Source organism: Magallana gigas, chromosome 8, assembly GCF_963853765.1.
Source record: "Magallana gigas chromosome 8, xbMagGiga1.1, whole genome shotgun sequence".
Classification (NCBI taxonomy): domain Eukaryota; kingdom Metazoa; phylum Mollusca; class Bivalvia; order Ostreida; family Ostreidae; genus Magallana; species Magallana gigas.
Window position 1 is genome coordinate 37450923 of NC_088860.1, and position 17109 is coordinate 37468031.

Below are 17109 nucleotides of genomic sequence, written 5' to 3' on the forward strand. Positions count from 1 at the left end.
GTTTTCTAAAAATACTTGAATTTAATCTTATGATCTCGGGTGAAGGAAATATTTGATGCATTAAGCTTGAATGATGTTCTTAGTTTAACATGGCAGAGTGGAGCAATACTTTAATGGAATCAATAGAAATGAAAAACTGATATGGTGGTAGTTTAAGACAAAAAAGTAAATTGTATGCACATAGTTTATAAATTTATGTTAGCTTTAACATGAGTGTGCAGGTGGCAGGGGATAGTTTCGAACGAAAGACCCGGTTAAAATTTTGAAATAAATGGAGAATCTGAGGTTTGGCTGGCTATTTGGGGGTATAAATTGCTAGAAAATTTATTGCATTCATTTTGTGGATAAAGGAGCTCATGATCATGTCAATTTCATTGACATATGACACTTTAATACTGGTAGCACTTTTCATCAGATATGGAATGAAAATGCAAAACTGTGGCCAAATTTTTCACTTTCGGTTTTTTGCTTGAAAGGTAGGGTAGGTTCAGAACACAAAATGTCACTCGAAAAGAAGGTGATTGACTCCCAATCGATTGGTAATTATTTGCATTGTAATACATTAAGCTACCAATCCTATGGTAGTTTATGAAAGTTGCTCGGGACTGGGGCGGTGTGTTGGACCCGTGAAAGTGTGAAAAAGGGCAATTTTTCAGAAAACTTTGAGACCTTCCCTGGCTATTCTATACAGTGCTAAATGTAAGTTGTACTTGTATTATTCTGAAATGTTTCAAAACTCTCAAGGGTCGGGTCCATGTGTCCCCTGCATGCAAACCAATTTTAGTAAAATTAGAAATCCACTGACAAATTAGATCACATATATGATCACTATCTGCCTCACATTTCCTCGACCAAAAAAAAACCATCCCCTGCCACCTCATCATAGAACCACTGACATGTCAAGTCGTTCAGAACTGCTTTCTGACAAATCTAGGTCTGTCCCTGTAACTGGAGAAGATTATTTTGATTAGTTTGACCTAGCTATTATCATATTAAAAAGGGGAACAGTAGTAGTATTTGTATGCACATAATAACAAAGAAACACTACAATATAAACAATTAAATCTATGCAAAATTGCAAAAGATCTTAAACATGTTTATTGTAAAGTCGTCTCTTTATCTCAGCATGACCGGAAACCGAAACTTTTTAAAACTGGGTTTCTATTCAAATATCCTTTTTAATAACACATGTACGGTACCTACTTAACTTGTGAAAGACGATACCTTGCACTAAAAGCCAACGTATTGTGGACATTATTGTTAATTCTTCTCGACTGGAACAGTCTACTTGCACACTATGTGACATATTAATGAATCGCAGTTATGCATTTTATGTCTGCAGGTCGAGCATTGCGCTACGAAACTAGTACATTACTGTATCAACCTGCGTACAAACAAACATAACAGTTAGAACCATAATGATACATTTGCGTAATAGAAATATGCATTAAATAACATTCCCACCCCACTCTCCTTAGTAAATATATGAGTCATTTCCTGCAACTTAAGCTCTCATACATTTACTTAGGAATGCAAAGATTAATACTTTTATATAAACTTGAACATACATACAAATGAGAAACTTGCTTCTCATGCCACCATGCATTAGGTTTCATGAATAGGTTTTTGTTTATTACAAACATAATCCATAAGATGTTTTGGTAATTTTCTGGCGCTGACTGGTTATCGTGGTTCGGTGCATATGGCATAAACGAGTTACCACTTGAAGCATGTGTAACAAGTGGTTCTGTGTCGCGCATAGATGAATCAAATGGAAAAATGGCTGATGTCACAGTTGGTTTGTTAAATTGTATATCCGTGTCTTGCTTAATCGGTATATTTGATCAGCGTATTTGATCAGTATGCCGTCCCCACCTGCCTCTTTTTGCTACACTGTACTTAAACCGAGTATATCACGGGTCCAGTTTAAGCCATAATAGTTCGAGGTGTTTACCGTCTATGACGATAATCCCAGAGAGCGACCGCCTGTCCTATCTTTGTTTTAACTGCGCCTCTCTTCTTCCATCAGGTCTCATACGTTACAATCTTGATCAGAGACCCCCCCCCCCCCCACCATTTATCTGCACTTTCATTTGTCGTTTTTGATTAAGGGAAAATCAATATTACATATGGTACGGGTATTGCTCATGTTTGTTTGAAAACAGCTATGTTGATAATTCTGAAAATCATTTACTTTGAAGTAATTATAATTCATTTAATGTTGAATTCATCAACGAATCATTTATCAATTTAATTGCTTCTTTTGTTTTAATGATCGGTAAATTTTAAAGAAAAAAAATATTGTGATAATTAATAATCAATTACAAGCGGTGCACACAGCAATGCGTAGTCGTTCTTTTCTTATAAAGAAACCACTACGTTTTGTAATGTAAATTATTACTGTCTCATCACGATCTGCGACAATTACGTTTTGCGTCATAACAGTACAACACACGGAAAGGTTCTGATTTTTCACTTCAACTTAAAATACAAATATTGGTTTGCATGAGTATATTATATAATCAGTTGTTTACTCTGGTTTTTTTTTTACATTTCCTTGCCTTGCATATTTTTAATCTAGTTATATGTCTTAAGATATGCAAAATCACTAGAGCTACCTAATGATTGACCAATTATTGGGAGGGAGAGCTTGATTTGAAAACATACTGGATGGGAATAACTCTTATTAAGGTCTTCCGTTTCCAACGGAAGACCTTTCTATTATTGTGCGGGTTAAGATTATTCTTATTTAAGGTCTTCCGTTTCCAACGGAAGACCTTATTGTTTTTGCTTTGTTTCTTTTTCCCTATTATTAGGGTTTTCCGTTTTCAACGGAAAACCCTTTTGTTATTCTACGGTTTCTTTTTCTTTATTATTATACTTTTTTTTCTTTTTCTGACTTTTTTGGAGCGTTATTTCTCAAAAACTATTCAACCGATTTACACCAAATTTTTAGGAGTTATAAAGCATCAATGTCGCTACTGATTATTAAAATTTCAAATGATTACGTCACTTCCGGTTTCAGATATGGACGATATTGTAAATTTTTAAGGGTCATTTTGTCCACGCATCTCCTTTGAAACTAATCACGATAAAATCTTGAAATTTGCAGGGATTGTAGATGAATGTCTGTAGATTTCCCTCCATGCTTCCAATTGCGAAAAATGCGCAAGGCCTAGAAGCTCGCCTGAACCTGAAAATTAGCACCATATTTTTTCACAAAATATTCGCACATTTTCCGTAATATCTTTTGACATATAAATATTTTGTTAAAACATGTAATGTAAACGCTGTTTCAATTTGCACGGGCTTTTATTTGATATCAAGAAAAAGGGGCTGGCCCCTCAAATTAGGGGCCAAGAGGGCTCTAAACTCTATTTGCAATAACTTTTTAGTGAACAATAATTTGTTATCAATTATAGAAGCAAAAATGTTCATTGTACAGCTGTTTATCTATACAGTGTCATACTTAAGTCATATATTACGTAATAAGGGGTTTCAAGGGGCCAGAAGTTCAAAACTTTGATCATTAATATCTGAAAAAGGAGAAATATTTTGAAAAGCAATGTAGAACAAAAGTTATTCAAAATAATGTTTTGTACAATATGCTACCTTAAATGTTTTTGTTTATGACCCCATTTAGGAGTTAAAGGGTCGGCCCCTAAAACACATTTGTACAGATATCTCAAGAACGGTAAACATTTTGTGAACACTTGATAAACAAAATATGTTTATATTTACAAGACCTTTCATTTGATGTCAAGAAAAAGGGGTTGGCTCCTCAAATTAGGGGTCAAGAGGGCTCTAATGTCTTCTTACAATAACTCTTTACTGAACAATATTTTGTTATTAATTATAGAAGCAAAAATGTTCATTGTACAGTTTTTACTCTATACATTACCATACCTAAGTCATATATTACGTCATTAGGGGTTTCAAGGGGCCAGAACTCAAAACTCTGATCATTAATATCTGAAAAAGAAGAACTATTTTTAAAAGCAATGTAGAACAAAAGTTCTTCAAAATAATGTTCTTAACAATATGATACCAAAAATTTTGTTGTAAGTGGCCCCGGTAAGGGGTTAAAGGGTCGGCCCCTAAAATGCATTTGTACAGATATCTCGTTAACGGTTTACAATTCATGAACACTTGTAGAACAAAATATGTTTATATTAGCGAGACCTTTTATTTGATATCAAGAAAAAGGGGCTGACCCCTCAAATTAGGGGCCAGAAGGGCTACTAAGTCTTTTTATAATAACTCTTTTTTGACCAATAATTTGATAATAATCATCAAGCAGCAAAGAAGCTTTTATTAAGCTTAATTTAAAACCGAAACCCGTTTTAAAATCGGACGATGCATTACAGAGATATCGGGGTTTAAAAATTATTTTTTTTCCGGAAATTTTGATACCGCGTCCTTGGTTTAAAAAATAGCGTTATGTTGAAAGTAAAATTAACTCGTACCAAAAATAATTGTTAAGTCGTACTTCAACACATTCGGATTTTTTTTGTTAAGTCGTTCTTGAAATCGGAAAGGTGTTTGTTAAGTCGTACTAAAAATCATTCGTATTTTGTTAAGTCGTACCAGGAATAATTAGATTTTTTTTCATCTTTTATATTTAAGTTACTCTTGTTATTGGTTTAAGAGCTCTGCTTCTTACAGGAACTTCCAGCTTTACTTCCGACATTAACGGAAGACCCTACTCGTTGCTTTGCAACGAGCTTTGCTCTAGTTATTTTTCTTTTTTTTTCTTACAAATTTTGTCCGCGCGAGTTCTCGGAAATGGCTCGGCCGATTTTCTTAAAACTTTCAGATCTGATAGATACTGATCTGAACCTTATTGGAAATTTTTTATTTGGATGACGTCATTTCCGTTTTAGAGATATTGACGTTTTAGCGATTTTTAGAGGGTCACCTTGTCCGTCGAACTCCTCCTAAACGATAAAAGATATCAAATTCAAATTTTCAGGAATTGTAGACGAATGATTGTAGTTTTGTCTAAAGTGAGCCATTTATGTTTGGCACAAAAGGCGCCGAAACTCGCCTGGACCCGAAAATTGAGACATAAAACATGTAGTGATTTTTCTTGGTTTTCTTTAATTATCTCTTTTCTTGAAAATATTTTGTTAAGACATGTAGAGCAATTAAAATTTATTTTTTCAAGAGCTTTCATTTGAGATCAAGAAAAAGGGGCTGGCCCTTCAAATTAGGGGCTGAGGGGGCTCTAAAGTCTTTTGATGATAACTTTTTAATGTGAAATATTTTGTGATACATTATAGAAGCAATTATGATTATTCTAACGTTATTTACCTATACATGGCAATCATTTACTCCTGTATTACGTAATTAGGGATTTTAAGGGGCCAGAAGTCCAAAACTTTGATGCTCAGTATCTAAAAATGGAGGAAAATTTTGATAAGCAATATTGAACAAAAGATGCTCAAAATATTGAGCTTATCAATATGCAATAAAAATTTCTTTGTTATGCGGTCCCTGAAAGGAGTTACAGGGTCGGCCCCTAAAACGACCCTCTCCAGATATCTCCAGAACGGTACAGAATTTCTCAACACTTGTTAAACAAAATGTGTTTGAATTGACAAGAGCTTTCATTTGAGATCAACAAAAAGGGGCTGGCCCTTCAAATTAAGGGCTGAGGGGGCTCTAAAGTCTTTTGATGATAACTTTTTACGGTAAAATATTTTGTGATACGTCATTGAAACAATTATGTTTATTCTAACGTTATTCACCTATACATGGCAATCATTTACTCCTATATGACGAAATTAGGGATTTTAAGGGACCAGAAGTCCAAAACTTTGATGCTCAATATATCTAAATGGAGGAAAATTTTGATAAGCAATATTGAACAAAAGATGCTCAAAATATTGAGCTTATCAATATGCAACAAAAATTTCTTTGTTATGCGGTCCCTGAAAGGAGTTACAGGGTCGGCCCCTAAAACGACCCTCTCCAGATATCTCCTGAACGGTACAGAATTTCTAAATACTTGTTGAACAAAATGTGTTTGAATTGACAAGAGCTTTCATTTGAGATCAACAAATAGGGGCTGGCCCTTCAAATTAGGGGCTGAGGGGGCTCTAAAGTCTTTTGATGATAACTTTTTACTGTAAAATATTTTGTGATACGTTATTGAAACAATTATGTTTATTCGAACGTTATTCACCTATACATGGCAATCATTTAGTCCTATATAACGTAATTAGGGATTTTAAGGGGCCAGAGGTCCAAAACTTTGATGCTCAGTAAATCTTAATGGAGGAAAATTTTGATAAGCAATATTGAACAAAAGATGCTCTAAATATTGAGCTTATCAATATGCATTAAAAATTTCTTTGTTATGCGGTCCCTGAAAGGAGTTACAGGGTCGGCCCCTAAAACGACCCTCTCCAGATATCTCCTGAACAGTACAGAATTTCTAAACATTTGTTGAACAAAATGTGTTTGAATTGACAAGAGCTTTCATTTCAGATCAAGAAAAAGGGGCTGGCCCTTCAAATTAGGGGCTGAGGGGGCTCTAAAGTCTTTTGATGATAACTTTTTACTGTAAAATATTTTGTCATACCTTAAAAAAACATTTCCGTTTATTCTAACGTTATTCACCTATATATGGCAATGATTTACTCCTATATTACGTAACTATAGATTTTAAGGGGCCAGAAGTCCAAAACTTCGATCCTCTATATCTCTAAATTGAGGAAAATTTTGAAAAACAATTTTGAACAAAAGTTTTTAAAAAAATTAAGCTAAACAATATGCAACCATATTTTCTGTGCGATGCAGTCCTTTAAAGGAGTTACAGGGTCGGCCCCTAAATCGACCCTCTCCAGATATCTCCAGAACGGTACAGAATTTCTAAACTCTTGTTGAACAAAATGTGTTTGAATTGACAAACACATTCTTATGACATCATGAAAAAGGGGCTGGCCCTTCAAACAAGGGGCTGAGGGGCTCTAAAGACTTTTAATGATAAATATTTACTGTGAAATATTTTTTGATCCGTTATAGAGGCAATTATGTTTATTCTAACGTTATTTACTTATACATGGCAATCATTTACTCCTACGTTACGTAAGTAGGGATTTTAAGGGGCCAGAAGTCCAAAAATCTGATCCTCTATATCTCAAAATGGAGGGCAATTCCGAAAAGCAGAATTTAACAAAAGATACTCAAAATAATGTGCTTAACAATGTACATCCATATATTGTTTGTTATTTGGACCCTAAAAGGAGTTTAGGACCAGATATAAAAACTATTTTTCACATATATCTCAAAACGATAACCAATTTCTAAACATTTATTAGCAGTACACAAAAATACCTTTTAACTAAAATGAATGAAAAGGAGCTGATCCCTCAAAAAAGGGACACAAAAGGGGTAGATTGTCTTTCAACCATTACTCTTAGATCCCGCTTCCATTTCCAGATACGTTTCGTTGACGAAGATCAAGAGCAAGGTCATTCCGTATTCTAAAAATCGGACGGAAGACCTCCTCGTTGCTCGCAACGAGATCGTGTCTAGTTTTTTTTTTTTTTTTTTTTCTTCCTAGACGCGAACTTTGAGGCTTCATATCGTGCTCATTTCTGAACGGTTTTTGCTCAAATTTTCAGGGCTAATGGACTTTACAAAACACTATCTTCATCAATTCATAAAAGTTAGAATTCCGTTTCCGTTAACGAGTTATTCCCCTTTTAAAAATTTTTAGGGCCTTTGGTTTCCAGACAAAGGCTCCGAGACTATGATAGCAGGGAATAGGAATCCAACGAATTTGAATAACAAAGACATTGAAGTTGTATACATCGGTTTTTGTTTTTGGATTACGTTCCTTATTTAGGAAAAGGTAGGGGGTCAAAAAACAGGATTCCAAAAAGTGCAAAAATTTAGACATATTTTCCTTTATATCTTTTTAACCAAAAATATTTTGTTAAGACATGTAGAATAAAAGTTGTGCAGAATATCAAGGGCTTTCATTTGACACCAATAAAAAAGGGCTGGCCCCTTAAATTAAGGGCCAATAGCCCCTAAAAGTTTTTGCTTAATAACTCAAAAACGGTTAGGATTTTGATATGGATGTTGCTGGAAAGTTGTTTGTTGGGATCTCATAAAGGTCGTAACAATATTATTTTGTAAGTGATTTGTGTAGTATGAGTGTAAAAAGCTTTACATGTTGACATGTACCTGTTTTCATTTGACAAGTTATCGAAAGTCTTTGTGCGTACAACTGGCATAAAGTTGCCGCAGAAAAGTATGCTGGTTTATACAGGAGGCATTAATTTATAAGAAATTTTTTTTTGGAGTACATGCTTTTTTTTAGGAGTTTAAGTCATTGTTGTTAAGTTCATAGAGTGCACAATCATTAAAAACGGCAATTGGAAAACAACACATTCTTTTTCTGTTCTATTTAACCACAAAATATGGAATTAAAAAACTCTATGCATTACAGTTTATTTATTAACTCCATGCATTTAAAATCTACCTTGAATCAGAGCTGTGTGTGTGTGTACCATTACGTAAGCTCTCCCTCGCCCGCGGCCGAGAAAATCGGTCACCATGCTCGCGGCTGTAGCGGTCAGCGGTTATCTAATACACGAGAGCTGTGTCTCTCATATAAATGTATGAGTTTATTTAGCCGCGAACTCGATAATTAGTTTCGTTTTGATTACACATAATTTTTTTATGGATTAAACGATTGGTTGTCAATTAAGAAATCGTTCAGTTAATTAATAAAAGCAATGTCATTCTCAATCTAAAGTAATAATAGACACAGATCAATTGTGGGTTTTAAGTTTAAAATAAATAACTTCTATTTGATAGAGTATGGTCATTATACTGCAAACTTTTCAAATCTTCCTGGGTTCTGAACTGTGCCTGTCTTTGCGTTGTACGTGTACCTTTACGTAATATATCCTTCGCCAACGGCCGATGAGATCAGCCACGGCTGCACTACCTAGAGGTAATTAAGCGGGTATTTAATACACAAGATTCTCACACCGTGACGCACACTTACATGCATATGAACGTGTTTGAGTTAACATAGCCGTAAAAACAGGAACTGTAATTTAATCCTATAAAAGTTTGTCCATCTTGTATTTATTCAATTGAGCATTTGAGTGTAAATGAATATTAATGAGCGATATTACTCCAAATCGTAAACATCGTACATGTAAGACATAAATTAATGGTTAGTTTGTTTATGTAAAATATTTTAGAAACTGCACAAATAATGTTTTAAATAAACAACAAACCCCCCCCCCCCCCCCCCCACACACACACATAGTAAACCTTTAAATGATGATCATCCCTCGCACATGGCTGAGGAGAACCGGCGCGAGTGGACAAGTAATCCGGGGTCGGATCGTGTTCTTCTACATGTACCTTATCGCGCGTTCATGTTTCATATTTTGCACGGACACAACTATATTTTATTATGTTTTCAACTATTATATTCCTTTAAGATGAAAAGATAAATTCATTAAACCTGTACTGTTGATTAAGCATTGATTTATAGATAGCGTACAAGGTAGTTTAAAAATCAAATTAAAATCAAAGTTCCATGTAACATGTTTGCGGTAGGTGCTAGCATGATAAAAAAATAACTTTAGAATAAACAACTTTAGATTAGATTCAATCAGTCACATATTAATCACTTCTGTAGTTTTTCTACATGGTCGTTCGTTTCTTTGTAGAAGCGAACTCATTGCTGCCCCCCCCCCCACCCCTCCCGCCCCGCTGACAGGAGCTCGCGCTGGACTTTTTTAATTGTCAAAACGATATCAAGATCTATCGAAAATCATTTTTGGTGGCTTCTTCTCATGTGTAACATTTTGTTTCACTTTCCCACCCGTTTGTTTATTCGGTCAGTCTGTGTAAATTCAATCGCCACAAGCGACCGAGAATCTTGTGTCGCTTCAGCGCACACAGCTCGGGACATATATAGCCCCAGGTCATCAATTGTTATATAATTGAGTAACTGTTGGAATGGTGCTTTTACATAAAATAATAAATAATAAAATCATCCAGAAAAAAAGTTACCGTAACTCAATAGTCAAAACCAAAAATAAAATCCGTATGATTGCTAACTGAAATCGGTTTTTCAGTATTCGGCGGGATTTGATTTTTCTGCTAACATTAGTATTTTTATTGGTTTCAGAGATTACGATGTAAAAACACAAACAGTAAATACACCTGATATTATTTACATAAATAATGTTGAAAAATATTTAAAATTAAATTAGTCACATTCGTAAGATAAAAATTCTCTACGAACAACCGATTACTTTTTTCCTATGTCGTATCATTCGCGCGTAAATAAGTATGTTCTGTACATATATATACATGAACCCAGAAAAAATTCAAATGATTACACAAAAAAGAAAGTTGTAATTAGTATTTCGGAATTTTTTTCTGAAAGTAATTTCACATTGTATTGAAAAGAACAAGAAATAAAAATGATATAAATTTTTGACTCAATATTCGTATATATTACCGGCGCTTCGTACATGTGTAACGGCGTACAGTGTATAGATTATTATAATCTGTTCGAATTAAGTACCATGCGTAAAGATTCCCATAATAATTACTAGTAATTGCATGACTGTTTACATTGTAGGCAAATCCCTGTGTGTTAATTACTTCTAAGATTCTTTGTTTTCCATTAACAGTGGTTTAAATAATTTTCAGATAATTAATAAAAATTTTGTCATTTGAATTGTATGCTTCATCAAATACTGATTCCGATTACCTTGAAGTCATTAATTTTCCATTGGCTATTGACAAAAAAAAAGACGCTTGACCATCCAATGAAAACAAATACATAGAGGTTGATTGACAGGTTCAGCCAGGTGCAGGAGACACCCGATATCCGAGGTTATGTGTGCTGCTTGTACAAAGTCGAATGGTCTCAGTAAGAGTTATCGATGTAAATAAATAAAAAATATATATGCTTATCAAAACATGATCGTTTAAGTTACAGCGAAGTACATTGAAGCGTTTAATAGGGGTTTACTCCAGAAAAGTTTCTACCTAATGTTTTCACTGACCTTTTTCCAATCAGATCGTAGCTGGGCGGAGTTAAGACATTGCCGCTCGTGACTTGATTGAGAGAAAGAAGAGAGAGAGAGAGAGAGAGAGAGAGAGAGAGAGAGAGAGAGAGAGAGAGAGAGAGAGAGTTGAGTAAATTTTAAGTGGTGCCGATAAAGGAATAATCATTAGTTATAAACTTGCAAACAAATTAATTAAGGTCTGTATATAAAAATTACATGTATATCCTATATTGTATAACTTTAAAGCTTTTTAAAGAACGATTGTGAAAATTTCTTTGGCCGCGCGCCGTCGACAACATGCACATGGATAAGAATGACGTAGTTTATATTCAACTAAATTTCCTAGCATGGAGTCCGAGAATACGGACATTAAATATTTTAAAATGCGAACGAATAATCACTTATGAACATGATGAATTTAGATGTAGTGTAAAGGAAAGGCAACGAAGGCGGATGCTTAGTGGAAAAGTAAAACGTATAAGGTAAAGAATGTTTCACACACTGAGTAACCATGAAAAAAGTTTTTATACAAAGTAAATTTACAACCTATGTTTAATTCCAGGAAGATTCGGCAAACTTTGATTTAATTATCAACGGTAACACTTGTAATAAAACAGTTTCTTAAATATTCGTACAGTCTTCGATGTTTGACATTACCTTATCCTATTACTGATCTATATATAGACATCGTTGTTCCCTGGTTAAAGAATTTCAAAACACTTCAAAGTTTCATAAATTCATAAGATATACTATGTCCCGAGTTTTTTCTTCCACCACTTTTTGCTTCATATTTCAATAATAGTAAATACTTTTATGCTCAAACTACGTTCATCCACTTATATGAAAAATGTCCAGATTATATGTGTTGAAACGCCCCCTCTACCGCTTCAGGTTTCAATACACATCCCAATATTGAAAGTCTACGAGGATTTTGCATTGCATCAGCCATTAATAAGCCCGGATGATAACGTTTAAAAATTGCGCGAGGTATCCCGAGTACTTCCGAATGGAGAAAAGATGTAAACATTTCCCATTATAAATCTCCGTAAGAAAATTGTTTTCGTTCCTGTGAAATTTTATGAGTGGAAATTGTTCAATGAAAATATCTTGGATATATTCCCTTTCATAAATTGAAAGTGAATTGAAGTGTCAGTGAGTTCCGAATGAAATCTGATGAATGTTTCACGCGGTTCTCGCACGCTTTGCCCGAAACGATTTACACGCTTTGCCCAAAACGCTAAACGGTTTACACGAAACGCTTCACAATCACACGAAACGCTAAACGGTTTACACGAAACGTTTCTCGCACGTAAGTCGTTCGTTTTTTTGGTGTAGTAGTACGTTGCAGGGTCTGTAAATGTTGTCATCACGCAACAATTCTGAACTTGCACATAGTTTCAAAAATTTAGAAATATTTTTAAATAAAGAAGTTATCTTAGAGAAAATGTTACGTGTTTTGTAGGCGGGTTCGGTTTTTAAATCAAAGTACTGATGTACTGACGAGAGTTGATTTTATCGAATATTTATTTATTTATTTTAAAATCAACGATATGCTAGCTTGCTTGGCAAGTAGTTTATAATCTGCATTTGAATTATGCACATTTTTATAATATGAATTCTCTGACTTTTCCGACTAGAATTTCGAGAAAACCTCTAATGAATCATGTTGTGTAATATTATAAAATAGAATTGATTTCATCAAACTATGTTTTGGTATTCCAAATATTTCAAAAATTGTATGGATCCAACCAAAAATGAACTCTAGTCTCGTTCAACCAGATGCTTGGCTGTCTTCGTTAATCTCCGACAAGTAAGAGATACCAGGTCACGTGATAGCTTGATGATGCGACCTCTAAATATAGACTGACTCTCTACTTGCCGGAGATGTAAGGAGACAGCCGATGGTTGAACGAGACTATATATTGAACTCTGGCGTAGGAATACACACGACTAAAAAAACTTCAAATTGTTCGTACCATTTAAAATCTGACTATCTCCAAGGTATTTATAAAAAAGTTTCCTTTAAAAAAATGTTCATTATTTTCAAGAACTAAGTCTTGTCAGCGGCGATGATTTGTGCTTAGGTGCAAACACAGTTTCAGTTTCGGTATGCTAGAGTAACTGCATAGGAGAGTTGATTAAAATCAACTCCCAAAAAACACAATTCCTCACATGAATCATGAGTACATGTAACAATGCTTGCTACCCTCTGAAAATTTAACTCGCCATTAAACATCTCATTTTTTAAAGAATGTTTGAAACGATTACATAAACTGTGTTCGACAGATAGTTTTCCTAAAACATTTTCTCTCTTTCTTTCTTTTTCAAAACACGTTTTATATACAGGCTTTCAATCACAACACATTTTTTAACAAAAGCAGAACTGAAAGTTTAGTCATGATTATAAATTATTGACACCATATCACATACATTTTCAACTCGCAGCAACAACGGAAGACCTACTCGTGGCTTTGCCACGAGCTCTGCTCTAGTTCTTAATAATTTTGTATATGATATGTGTGGTATACACGAATGTTAGAACAGCCCGGCGTATTCCTTTTTTTTTCGTTGTCTTACTCCTCAACAAATTAGCTCAGTTTTGTTTTGTTTTGAACTGTCAAGTCATTCGCTGGATGTTCCATTTTGATAATTTCTGGTGTGATATCTTCTTTTAGGTTTTGTTTTTTTTTTTAGAGTTTTAGGCTCAGGGTAGGGGCTTAGTCTTTTTGGCATATCAATGGATATCAACAGCATGTGTCCTTAACAGTTGAGGAAATATAAATTTCCAGATAGTCTAACCACCTCGTTGTTACCAATGACTATATCATAAACTGGCTCGGTCAAGAAAGAAATAATTTTTTGATAAAGCGCATTTGATAAAAAAAAAACAAAAAAAAAACAGAAAAAACCCCACAGAAACAATCAAACATCGTCAAAAATTTCAGTTTTACACATATCTTTGAACAATTGTGTCTCTTCATTTTTTGCTTTTTCATACAACGCCACTACCTGATCAGAGTAAATGTAATTTAATTAACGTGAACCGTTTTGCTAAAACTTAAAATATTATTGACTTAATGTGTCATATTTGCAAGGTCTTTCGAATTTTGAAACAAATGATTTGTTAGTGCTAATATTTTTTCACCCGAAAGTCTTTGTGATTTCTTGTTTATATGCTGTAAGAAACTAGGCTTCTTTTGTACTTTCACTTAACAAGAGCAATAAACACCAAAAACAAAATACAATATTTATTTTTTGCATTTGCATTCTTGCATTACAGAAGGTCACTTCCACAAAATCTGCAATATTTAACATCAATATTCTGCGATATTCAACATCAACCACATCTGAAAACTTCTGAAATTTTCATTTGACAAGCAGCTTGTCATCTATGCTCAAGAGCACATTTCCATAATACCGGTATACTCAATAAGAACCTTATCAAGGACTGATTACCACAACAATACACTTTAAACTTTCCCGTGCAAAGTTTGAACGCCAGAATGAATACATATCGAACACGACTAACCTACAAAACCTTACGCCCCGGCCCTATCGTTTATTGGCGTTTCCACAAAAGAAAATAATTTTATTCTAATTCATCGAGTTCAACCGAAATTAATTTTATATATCGTTCACATGGTCATCAGATCTGAATTTTATATATTAATTTCTTTTTTAATTTCTATTCACATGTACAGCAAACTGATTTACATTTAACTATAAGGAATTAAAAGATTTTTTTAAATTATCTTCACCACAAAATGTCACAAAGTCTTTATAAACATTATTATCATACACTATATGTGCAAAAAGGAATTCAAAGATGTCGGTATTCTTCATTGGTTTTTTATTTATCTATTCACACACTTGACAGTCCTTGGTAATTATAAAATGTTTCAACGAAATACAGAAACTGCAGAAATATTACACTACATTTATATTCGTTATATGCATATACATCATCAATTTCATTTTAGTTAAACATATGTTTGAATGTCTGTTATTTCTTGAGTAAAACAAATATACTAAAAAAATATCTAATTTAAATACATTAGGATTATATATACATTTTTACTAGAGGGTATCCTTCCGTGACATCGTTTTAAAGGTTTCCTCGTACCAAGCGGTCCAACCAATTTAATTCCTGTTGATGAAATACATTACAATATATTTTCCTTAATGTTACTGAAACTATTGCCACAATTTGATTTGTTCAATGTTAAAATTAATCGTATTAGTAAAAGTCTGAGTTCATCATATATTTCATATCTATGTTTATATTCATCATAAATTTATTTTTCATAGAAATTGTAAATTTGCTCAGTGTTGAAAAAATAAGAGTTGGTTAGAAAATGAAATATTGAGAAATTAAAAAATATATATTGAGAATGGTTTGGTTTGGGGTTTTTTAATAACAACAAGGGTTGTCAATTCGGACTTCACTTAATGATAAAGTTGATTTTATTTTTAAGAGTGTAAATCCATCACAAATATAATTTTCATAGAAATTGAAATAGTGTTGAAATAAGGTATTTTACTTACAATTATCTTATGTATACTTTCACCCATCCATTCGTTGCTTCATTCATCAAACCGATAGCAAAACAATTACATCATCATTGACTAAGATTAGATATTGATCTAATTTTTTTTAAAGTGCTTTCAGTTTGTTTCCTTTCTTTAATCAATCTAAACTAAAATAAACACAGTAATCTTCCATTGTATTGAATTTGCTCAGTCTAAAATTTGCCCGGTGACACCGATTGCGAAAGTGGCGAAAACATAAGCGGTTCCTTCGACTATAAATATTAGGCTGCGGTTAAAGAATACATTAACATTCCTGTCAAACACTAGTAGCATCTTTAGTTTTAACTTATCTTCGGAGAAATTGCATATATGTGACCGTGAGTTTTACAGATAAAGTACTGCAAATAAATCCCTGAAAATTAAATTATTTCTTTTATGTTAATAAATGAATGAATCGTTAAGTTCTAGCTGTAAGTCTGTAGCTACATGTAACTGTCTGAAACAATTTTGGTAGAAGACCTGGAAGCGACAGTGCCACATATGGAAAAAGTGTGTACTAATGCGCACAAAAACGTGTGCTAGGTTTAGACTACATAATTTTAATAAATTCTATGAAGAAAATAGTACAATTAAACTCTTCATTCAATTTACCACTATTATCGTATCCTTACGTGTTTTAGAATTTCTCACGGAAGCAGAACACGCTACCGACATCGAAAAATCAGGTATATAAAATTTACATCGAGATCGAGATTCGCAATATTTACATGTAAACGTCTTTACTTTACGGGACTTGTGATTGTGTTTTAAAGCCTATTATATGAAATATTAAGCAACGGGCCTTTTTTATTATCACTGAGTGAATAAATAAATTTTAAACATAACTCTTAGACGTTCACTTTTTAAAATTAATACATTTTATTTACAATGCACATTTCATAAAAATTGCCTTTGTACGGATTTTTAGCCGGGCTTTGCTGAAAGCAGAGTCCTGGCTGTAGGCAGGCAAATCGCCAATGATACACGTACTATTAAAAACACTTATTTAAAAGTAAACAAAAAAACCAAGCAACGTCAAAATAAAAGCTTCCGCTATACCAAATAGTTACACAGAGAGCCATGTTTTGTCAAATCTATTGGTTTTTTCATTTGTTTGCAAATAATTTTAGCGTTGAATTTTTTTCCTATCTTATTAATTACGTGTTTTTTAAACATCAATTTTTTTGGGCACATATACAATGCACATGAATTTCCATGAACTACTTTTCAAAGCATTGGTGTTTGGCTGCACAAAGAAGTAATGAGGGGAAAGGGGTTGATTTTATAATGCTTGTTTCAAATTTCAATGCAACTTTTTTTCTACTAGACAGACATATTTTTATTTATAGCCGCTTACAAAACAATTAGTCGCTCTCTGTTGCATTTCCGACATAAAAAACATGAGAGAGAGAGAGAGAGAGAGAGAGAGAGAGAGAGAGAGAGAGAGAGAGAGAGAAACAGTTTTTACTACACAATA

The 17109-nt window shown here is 33.6% G+C and overlaps 1 protein-coding gene and 1 long non-coding RNA gene across 2 annotated transcripts in view; both read left to right on the forward strand.

Annotated features, from left to right (window-relative positions):
- LOC105334969 (ankyrin repeat domain-containing protein 17) overlaps positions 1-17109 on the forward strand; it is a 776771-nt gene that overhangs the window by 89505 nt on the left and 670157 nt on the right. The gene's annotated exons all lie outside the window — the stretch shown is intronic.
- LOC117689960 (uncharacterized) overlaps positions 1-17109 on the forward strand; it is a 214881-nt gene that overhangs the window by 829 nt on the left and 196943 nt on the right. The window lies entirely within an intron of this gene.